The sequence below is a fragment of the Oculina patagonica genome, chromosome 1 (assembly GCF_052425735.1).
Source record: "Oculina patagonica isolate OP01 chromosome 1, crgOcupat, whole genome shotgun sequence".
In the NCBI taxonomy this organism is placed as follows: Eukaryota; Metazoa; Cnidaria; class Anthozoa; order Scleractinia; family Oculinidae; genus Oculina; species Oculina patagonica.
In genome coordinates, this window is record NC_135758.1 from 13,799,729 (window position 1) to 13,810,187 (window position 10,459).

Consider the following 10,459-nt stretch of genomic DNA (forward strand, 5'->3'; position numbering starts at 1 on the left):
TGTTACAGCATAAAGTGGACTCAAAAGTGTGCAGATAAAAACGCGTTACTTTTCTGTAAATGCTATCAGTTATGAAACTACGCTAATTAATTCCTATTAACCTTTTCTTCTTTTTTTCTTTTTTCTATGCAACGTTACAATTAGGTGTATGTATAACAAAATATACAGTCGATCCTCTCGGTACGGACAATCCTCGATGTCCCAACAAAATTCTCATACATTTTCTTTAGAAAAAACCTCTATAATGTGGACCCTCTCTAATATTGACGACGGACACTCAATCTCGTCCCCAGGAATGAAATTCATATAAACTTGATTTCTTTATTACGGCCACTCCGGTAATCAAGCGATGGTATTTTGTGTTCGTAATGCAATTTCCTTTTTGTGGTTACTAAAACAACGTGACGCTTTATTCATCTTAGGCGTTTTCGGATTTGTGCTTAGTGTTATTTTTTTACCTGCACATTGCGTTGCAGAACATTTCGAGTCACTAAATAATTAAAGCTTTTTAGCTGTTAATGAAGTCAAAAGTGACGTCATAGTGGTGACCTCTATAACACGGGCACCTCTCTAATAAGGAAACTTTGCTCTGTCCCTTCGTTGTTCGTATTAGAGAGGTTCAACTGTTTTGAAATATTTTTTTTATTATTGGCTTTTATCGGTTTCTCAGTGTGCAATAGCCTCTACCCACCCAGAGTAAAAATACTAAGATTTTCCCGGGATTTCTGCTGAAATATTTAACGTTAAAAATCGATACTATCGATTTATTACTCCCCGAATTTCTACCGATATCAGAGCGTGTGTCTGAGAAAACCAGGCAGAATTGAAAAATGTCGGAAGTAGGGGATCGGCCGATCTTTGGGGGGGGGGAGCAGGGATGGCGCAGTGGTGAGACCGCTCGCCTCCCACCAATGTGGCCCGGGTTCGATTCCGGCCCGGTGTCATATGTGGGTTGAGTTTGTTGTTGGTTCTCGTCCTTGCTCCGAGGGTTTTTCTCCGGTTTTCCACCCTCCACAAAAAAACCAACACTTCTAAATTCCAATTCGATCGGGAATACACGGCCCCACAAGCTAATAGCTTTAATCCTTACCGTGTCTAAATAAAGGTAATTTATTTATTTTTTTTATCTCCACCACATTTATGTCGTATGGAGGCCTTACCCAACTAGTAACCATGGTAACATTTTTTGATTGATTGACAATTGTTTTTGAGAAACAGACCACCCCCAAAATAGCCCCAGTGGCGTGACAAAAGTTGTGATGTTAGATCAAATTTAGCAGCGTATATCTCTAGATTTATTCAAGCATTTTTTCCTAAATCCCGAGCAGTGTTAATGTAGATTAGAGTTTCATGATAACAGAATACAAGAACGAATAACAATTCTGCAATTCGTGTTTTAATTTAAATATCCTCACAGTTTCTTTCTAATGCTCAGAATAAAAACAACAACAAAAACCACACTCCAGATTTTAACTCATCTCTTTTTAACTTACTTGAATTGACGAAACATAATCTGCCCTTAATAAATCAACATTCAAGATGCATAATTGGGTCCATACCATTTTATTTAACGCAGATATACCATACAGCTTTAGATTACAACATACAATTGTGTTTTTTTAACATATCAGTTGAGATCTGCGTCAGCTGGCTTTTTTAGTAGCTTCATCGACGCTTCGCGAATCTCTTTACTTCTCCAGCAATAAATAATTGGATTACACAGTGAGTTTAAAATATAAAAAGTAAAAAATAAGGGCCTTGAACTTACGCATAACCTCCGGATTACAAAACCTGGAAAAATCATTGGTAGAGTACCTATCACAAATCCAGGAAAATAACACATGAAAACACCGCCTATAATAATACTGGTTGTTTTCCAAGCTTTCTTTTCCTTCAAAAACTTTGCAGTGGCCTCTTGGGAAATTTGCTCAGATTGAATTTGAATCTCGTGACGGCGACAAATAAAATACACATAAGTATGGCATACAATAATCACCAGAAAACTACCAAATATAATGATAAAACTCGGAAACACTCTTATTTTGAGTACACCTAAAATAAAGTAAACCGTTACAATGAGCCAGCAAGATACAATTGCTACAGCTAAACGGAATTTGTTCACGATGCTGTCATATTGGAATGGAAATTTGATTGCCACAAAGCGTTCGACGCTGATAACTGCCAAGTGCAGATATGACACAAGGCAGAGGGAGAGTATGATCACCTGCGCCAAGTTATAAAACGTACAAGTCAAGGAAGACGAACCACCGACCAGTACCATAATCTCTAGTGTGATGAACACGGGCTGTGCAACTATTCCCACCACCAGATCTGGTACTGCTAAACAGGCCAGTAGAATGTTATGCATGGTTTGAAGCCTTGGTTTGGTCGTGATCGCTGTTATGACCAGCGCGTTCAGAAGGATAACAATCGGACATGTTAACAAGTTAATGATGGTGGCCAGGACTGTGAAGAAGTAGTCCGAGACGACGTAGTCATCTTGAATTATGGAATGCCAGCGAAAGCAGAGGACTGCTGGGGAACTCGAAGATTGGTTGGTGGCATTCATATCAACGCTTTCTTCAGAGTGAAATGAGTACCAACTTGAGATAACTGTCGAGTAAAGATGTGCTGACTGACGACAAAGTAGCCTGCTTGCTTGCTTGCTTTCTTGGCTATGTGGGTTCTGGGAACGTACTTGCTTGGTTGGTTCAGTCTCTCACCTTGCCTCTCTCTTCTCTCTCGTCTTATCTCGCCTTGGAAATATCTTGGTAGCAAAAGCAATGTAAAGTAACCCCATCGGTCGTCTTGTTTTATAGCCATACGGTGAGAACTGCACACCTCATTTCACTTTCTAGAATGATTCCCAAAATCCCGTTGTTAACTTAGGAACAGTCTTTTTAATTAATAAGCGGAAAGTTTAAAGGAGCGCCCCAACTTTGGTGAGAACTGCACACCTGATTCCACTTTCTAGAATGATTTCAAAAAATCCCGATGTTAAAATAGGAAAAGTCTTTTTAATTAATGAGCGGAAAGTTTAAACGAACGCCCCAACTTTGGCGGCCTGAGAGAAATCCATTTAAATGTTTGGCAATCGGGTTCATATTCCGAAATATCAACTATGTTTGGCCATTTTTTGACATCTTTAAAAAGTTTTTTGTCTTTGTATCACCTCAGTTAAACTTCAGAGGCAGGAATAGTATTGTTTTTTATTTTACTACCGTGAAAATATAACGCATGAGATTCCGTGCAAACTTCAGACTTATATAAAACGAGAATTATATAATAAATCAGAAAAATTCACCTATTAAGAAGTGTTTCCTCCAAAAATCCCTATGGGATTTCGTATTTCCAATCCTAGGAGTTATCTTATCGGTATCTTCGATGACCTAATTAAAAAACGGCTTTCTCAACAGTTAATCGGCGTTTTAACGACACAAACTACTCGGCTTGGCTTATAACATGAAACTTTTAAAGGTTTGATTTCTTTTTTTATTGTTTTGAGAGATCGGCGGAACTTTATCACTTTAAATTTCACTTAAATGAAAAAAAAAAAACAGAATGTTTTCAGACGTTACATTTGCATGTTCGTGAGCACCTCTTGTGGGACAAGTCTTCACATGTTTACAGGCACCTGCAGTCATCTTGGGCCTGTCATGACTCTTGCACTGCAGAATGTTTCACATATTGGGTGGGAAAATCCTACTTTTAATCAGCAACTTAAGCATCTAGAGTTATCTCTTTCCTTTTAATTATTTTTGTTTTTTATTTTATTGTTTTTGTTGTTGGAAGTACTTATTTTTTAAGTCTTACTTATTTTTCTAAGTCATTTAAAGTAACTGCGCGCGCGTTATTTTTATTTCCCGCGTTTTTCAATTCAAATTGTAAGTTTTCAAGCGTAATTTTGTCACGTACTTTAATACGAAAATTCAAATGTACAACCATTTCAAAAGGCTCATTTGAAACTGTAGATGACAGGAGAATGTCGAAACATGTTTTGTAAATCGAAAACTGTTGTTTCTTTATTGAGTTTTATAACAAATAAAATGTTAAGAAATTTCTTGCACTCAAACTCGTGATGAAAGCCGGTGCTTTATGGAGCTATAATGAAGTCGAACTGACCAATCATAGCGAGTGCAATTCCTCGGACATTTTATAATGATAATTAACTGTTATCATAAATTTAATGAACAGATGGTTTCTGGAAAAATGAACAAAACATCGATGTTTTGATTGCAAATAATTGGGTATTAAAGAAACTCATACGTTCTAATTAGAATGTGTTTGCATGTTCCAATAGCTCTTGGACCCACTTTTTGATGTTTGCACCCACTTCATAATGTTAATCAATTTCCGTAAAAACGCTTAGTTTACAGACTAAATAACAGAAAACCCGAAATGCAAAACTTGTATAGCTTTTGAATATGCTTGGTATCTAGAAAACACATTAAGGCTTAGGGATTAAAGAATAAATTCCTTTTGTTTTAGTCTTGTAAGCTTCAGCGCCATGATAGAATTTTAATATATCTAAACTGGTCTATTGCTTTTTCTAGCTTTTTCTCGCTTTTTTCTAATATACTTGAGTTTCCTGATAAAGCCATTTGTAATTGCTGGCAATACACAAATTGAACCGAAATATCATTAAATGGATGACTGACTGTTACATAATTCTAAACCCATTACTATTTTAAAAATAATATGTAATTTTTAACTTTTCCGATTTTACATAGATGCATCTTAATTTTAGCTTAAATCTTATTATTCTTATATATTTCAATATTTTTAACTTCTATTTTAGGTACAATGTAGGTTTTTGTGACGTTTAAAATTTTACTTTTTACTAGGGCCTTTGTTGATGGTAATGGTAATGTACTTCTATAGCGCATTTCCCGAGGCTCAATGCGCTTTAGAATTAGAGCACGGGACGAGATCGGACATTAGCAACAACAGTTTAAATTTTTTTATACAGGCGAGTTTCTACTTGCAGCATTGTTGAATGGGTCTTCACTTCACGACGTGAGATGTATTTATTGTCTTTATTAACTCGCCCTTGTGTTTTTCTGTTTTATGGTATCCGTTTGTGCCCACAAAAATACCCTTAAATCACTAAAGATTGCTTTGCTTTTTCTCTGTTCTTTATCTATAAGCAAAATGTTCACATTCAGGATACATTTTTGAGTGCTTATGGTATTGTTGCAAGACTAGCTAGGACAAAATTTAAATTATCCAAATTTGAGTTACAAGTACTATAGTTACATAAACTGACAACACTCGTTTATAGATACTGAATAATAAGTCTGGCAGCTGGTCGCTTTCCTTTAGACGTTTCGTGTACTGGCGAATCATTATAAAACGCTTCGTTTTACCTAAAAATAGTGATTAAATTGGGAGATAAGATTGGAGGAATTCTCTTTTCATTTTTGTCAAAAGACCCTTTTTCTCCTCGCGCAAATTTTCATAAGTAAGTTAAAATATATGGGATTGTCTCCTTACAAGATTACAAGGAAGTTTTGCCTTTCGTGCAGTTCCCAATTTTCATAAGTTATTAAAAATATATGGGATTAAAAAGTCGGTCATGACGCATTTAAAAAGGTATGAGAGTTTCAAAATCGACCTAATCCTTGCATTAAAAGTATCATTAGCAAAACGCAAATGACAATAAACGGAAACTTCTTGTTTTATGAGCTTTGTTTTGCTTCAGAAGTTTCGTTTGCAGCGTGAATAATTCTGACTAATTGCTTAGTTTTACCTACAAAATAGTAATTCTTAGTCTACTGACTAATGCTAAAATCTTCTTTTTTTTTCTCGTACGATAAGATTAGAATATTTTTAAATTTTTTCTTTGCAAAGCCGTTTTCCTTTCCGTGCAGTTTTCAATTTATTTTCATGTGTAATTAAATTTATGTGAATCCAAAAGTTGGACGTGATACATTCTAAAGCGATGAGAGTTTTACCATCGACCTCAGTACATTTGAGTTTTCGCTTTACAGAGTTTTTTTTACATCCTTTGAAATTAAGTTTTCTGCTTTTATTTATTTTTTGATCATTGTAGATATCAGAGCAACAGACAGCAATTTTAAGTCGTTATGTCAGATGAAAAGTTCATTGTGTCCGCTTTTTCGAGAGTGAGTCAAAACAATAAAATTGTCATGTTGGTACCACGAAAGTGTCCGTCATTCCGTAATAGCGAGAGTCCGTAATAGCGGGAATCTTTTCCAATCAAACCACTCTAACTTTCGCTGGGGATCTGGATTTTGTCCGTAATAGCGAGTGTCCGCAAGACGAGAGTTTTATCAAATCACTAAGATATCTTTAGGGGGGCCACAAGTTTATTAGCATTATAGCAGAGCTCCCCAGCAGCCCGATGGGCGGCAGAGCGGAGCCCCATAACCATAGAAAAGGGTCAACCGTGCATGCATACAAATAGAAAAACCATGCATTTGATTTTTCATGGTCATCATGGCTAGCGGGATGGTTGGCGAGTGCGTGCCCTCTACGTTCGACGATGTCGCGCAAATGGCGGCCCTAGTCCAGAAATAGGTTAATGTTAACGTTACGCCAGCTTACATGTTTGATATTGGACATCCATTTTATGGTCAACTGACAGCTGTCAAAGCAAGGTATCCGCTGACTAGTATCGCATGGCCGTATCGCGGGCTCAGCTGCAGAACTCATCGATGTCGCGTATTTTTGAAGTTGACCGCTGACCAGGTAATGGTTTCCCATTGGATCGCAGGGTAAATTTTTTCTGTCTATAGTCAGTACATTCAGATTTACATAAAGGGCAAAGTAAATAACCGGGGACCTCCCCTTTAAGGCTTGGCTAAATCAATTTAATAACTATAATGTGCCACTCTCTTCAAACAACGTTTAAGGATCCATTACAGTAACTTTTGAAGCCATTGCTAGAGAAACATCAGTTTGTTATCACTCAACGTTATTCTGTTTATATTTGGCAAAATTACGACAGTAGCCTTCAAGTGCAAGTGGCAGTTTATGACCTCATTCGGACACACCCAATGCCACGTGACCACAATCAGAAAATTGAGCATAAACTTAGAAACTTATATTAAGCCCGGGCCAAACGTCGAACTTCACATGAGTCAAACCTAATGCAAATGACCAAAAACAATAAGTTTGCTCATCTTTTTTTTCGAAATACCATTTCCCTTGTTTTTTTAAAGTCGTTTTCATCGACAAAACGTAGCATGCTAACGTTTCAAAAAAACAAAATTGGTCTCTCGACTAATTGCGAAAAACAGCAGCTACGCTTTCTTCCTGCCCAGAAAAGCCTTGAAATTGAAACGATAACGATACACAATTGGGCCAATAACATTTATTAGGCACAATACAGGTTTAAATTTCTACGTACAATTCAGAATAATTCGTTTCAAATCAGTTGGCACCTCCGTTAGTCAATTTTTTTAGCAACTGCATCGATGCTTCGCGAATTTCTTTATTTCTCCAGCAATAAATAACTGGATTACACAGTGAGTTTAGAATTTGAAAAGATACAAGTAAAGGCCGTGAACTTACTGATAATCTCTTGATCAAAAATCCAGGAAAAAGTTCAGGCACTAGGCCAATCACAAACCCAGGAAAATAACACATGAAAACACCGCCTATAATAATACTGGTTGTTTTCCAAGCTTTCTTTTCCTTCAAAAACTTTGCAGTGGCCTCTTGGGAAACTTGCTCAGATTGAATTTGAATCTCGTGACGGCGACAAATAAAATAAACATAAGTATGGCAAAAAATAATCACAGGAAAACTTAAAAATAAAAATATAAAAGGTGGGGGAAATCTACTTAATCTAAGCATTCTTACAACGTAAAACATTGTTATAATAAGCCAGGAACACCCAACTGCTACAATTAAACGGGATTTGGTCACGATTTCCTCATATCGCAAGGAATATTTCATCGCCAAAAAGCGTTCGACGCTTAAAAGCGCTAAATGTACAAGCGACAGAAGACACAGGCAGAGTATTGTCAACTGAATTATGTTATCTAACTTGCAAGCCAACGATGACGACCCACCGGCCATGACGATAATCTCTTCTGCGATGAACGCGGGCTGTGCACCTATTCCCACCAGTAGATCTGTTGCTGCTAAACAGGCCAGTAGAATGTTATGCATGGTCTGAAGCCTTCGTTTGGTCTTGATCGCCGCTATGATGAGCGCGTTCAGAACGATTATAAAAGGACATGTTAACAAGTTTATGATGGTGGCCAGGACTGTAAAGAAGTAGTCTGAAACAACGTAATCATCGTGAGTTATTGAAAGCTTGTAGAAGCAGTCTTTCACGTTCGAGGAACTCAAAGATTGGTTGGTGGCATTCATATCAGCGCTTTCTTCCAAATCAAACGACGTGACCTTTGATACACGATATCTAGCAGAGATGCACTGACGGTCAACGTGGAGGCTTCTTTGCTGGATAGCTCGCTTGCTTTCTTGCTACGGTTGACATGTGAGTAGTTCTGTCGCCTTGCATCCTGACAAACTACTTTATGCTTGTAGGGTGAGAACTACACACCTGATTTTACTTTGAATTTTGCGCAACAGTTCCTGAGAACTCTGACGATGAGACAGGAACAGTCTTTTTAATTGATAAACGCAAAGATTAAAGCAGCACCCCGGCTTTGGCGGCCGAGGAGAATCTAATTGGTAGTCTTGAATTGATCGTGATCATCTGCAAAAAACAATCTGACGCATCTTACACATCTAAAAGTATTTCATAGCGTCTTGTAAATTTATCTCAGACTTAATAATCTCATTTGCTACAATCACCAGCAGTATTCAGAGTATTCAGAATATCGTGCAAATTTTACGCAAATTGGAAATCTTTTCGGGAAAAGAACTATTAAGTGCCTGTCTCACTAAAAGTAGTCCACTCGAGCTCGCGACCAAAATTTTTTTCTTTACTTTTTGCCGGTAATATTGAAGGGTTCAGTTCACATGTAGAACACGAATTAATCATTTTATTTCTTTATTCTTGCTTTTCTTCAAGCCAAATTTGAATATTAGTCGTCTTGGGGTTGCCGACAATAATAGAAGAGAAGTCTTGGCTTTAGAAAGGCGCACTTCGTCAAAATTTCATTTCAGGTTGTTATCCTCATTGCAATTTAGAGGTTGAAATAATATTACTTGAAAAACGATAATTTTACTCAACTTTAATCTTTTTTTTTTCGTGCAGATTTTATGCAAATTGGGCAGATCTTCTGTAATCAACCAGTAATTGCCATTAAGTGGCCGCCCCGCTAAAAGCAGTCCACTAGAAACAGTTCTATTTATTTTCTGTCGGTAAAAGACTTTGAATTGTTACAAATGCAAAAAAAAAATGAATTTAGCATATCAGTAACAGTTCTTTATTTTTGATTTGCAAAAAAATAATAATAATTTTGGTGTTCGTGGGTTATTACTGATTGGCGATCGAATGGGGAAAGTCTTGCAGCTTGAGAGAAGCGGTACGTCCAAAAAATGGCCGCGTACGAAAATTTCATTTTGAACAGGTGACCGTGAGTATCTGGCACAACGAGCGTTTTTGCATAACTATCGCTCGTGTGAAAACTTGAAAAGTTAATTTGCATAGCTCTTGAACGCGGTACTTTGCTGTCCTGTTACACAGATCGAATTAGGCCTTTTACTTTCGCGAATCAATTCAGCGCGGGGGCAAAGATTAGTCTTCAAATAAAACAGTGGGCAGTCTATGCCAGTCAGAGCAGTAAATGCAAGTAAGGCATAATATTCCGTAATAATTTGTTGCCTTGGTTGGACGTAGCAGGCCTCTTTTGAGACTGTTCTTTTACGAACACTGCTTGCAACTCGCAAGACGACCAAAATGCAATTTTCTTTTTGTGGCAAAGCAACATTGAAGCAAAAATTAAGAAAAAAACAAATGTGTCAGTAAACAATTTTTACCGAATGAGAATAAAGGAAACCTATTTCTAGTCGTGAAATCGAGTGGATAGCTTTCACCGGGACAGCCAATTGAAAGTTTTATGCGAGAACATTAATTAAAATGGGCAATTACTGATCGATTATAGATCCTTTTATTTGCATAACATTTGCACGATATTACACGCTCTGAATACTGCCGGCAGAAATAGTAAATAGAAATATTTCAACCTCCAACGTTTGAAAAAAATTTACAAGACACCATACTGTACCCTGTAAAGCCGATAAAGAGTCGTCAACAAAGTGTAAAGCTTTGCTTGTCTCATCGTCGGTAGTTTCAGTAAATGTTGCGAAATTTAATTAAAGTGAAATGAGTTGCTTTTCGAAGTTTTGACAATAGTGATAGTTCTCCCAACACACTGTCACCAGTTCAACACGAAACTTCCACAAGCGGCCATTTTTGGGCTTAGTGCGCCTTTCAAGAAAGGTCTTTTTTCCATTCGATCACCGTCGTTATTTCGAAGACTTTGACTTGTCAGAGCACAGCAAACGTAAAGAACCG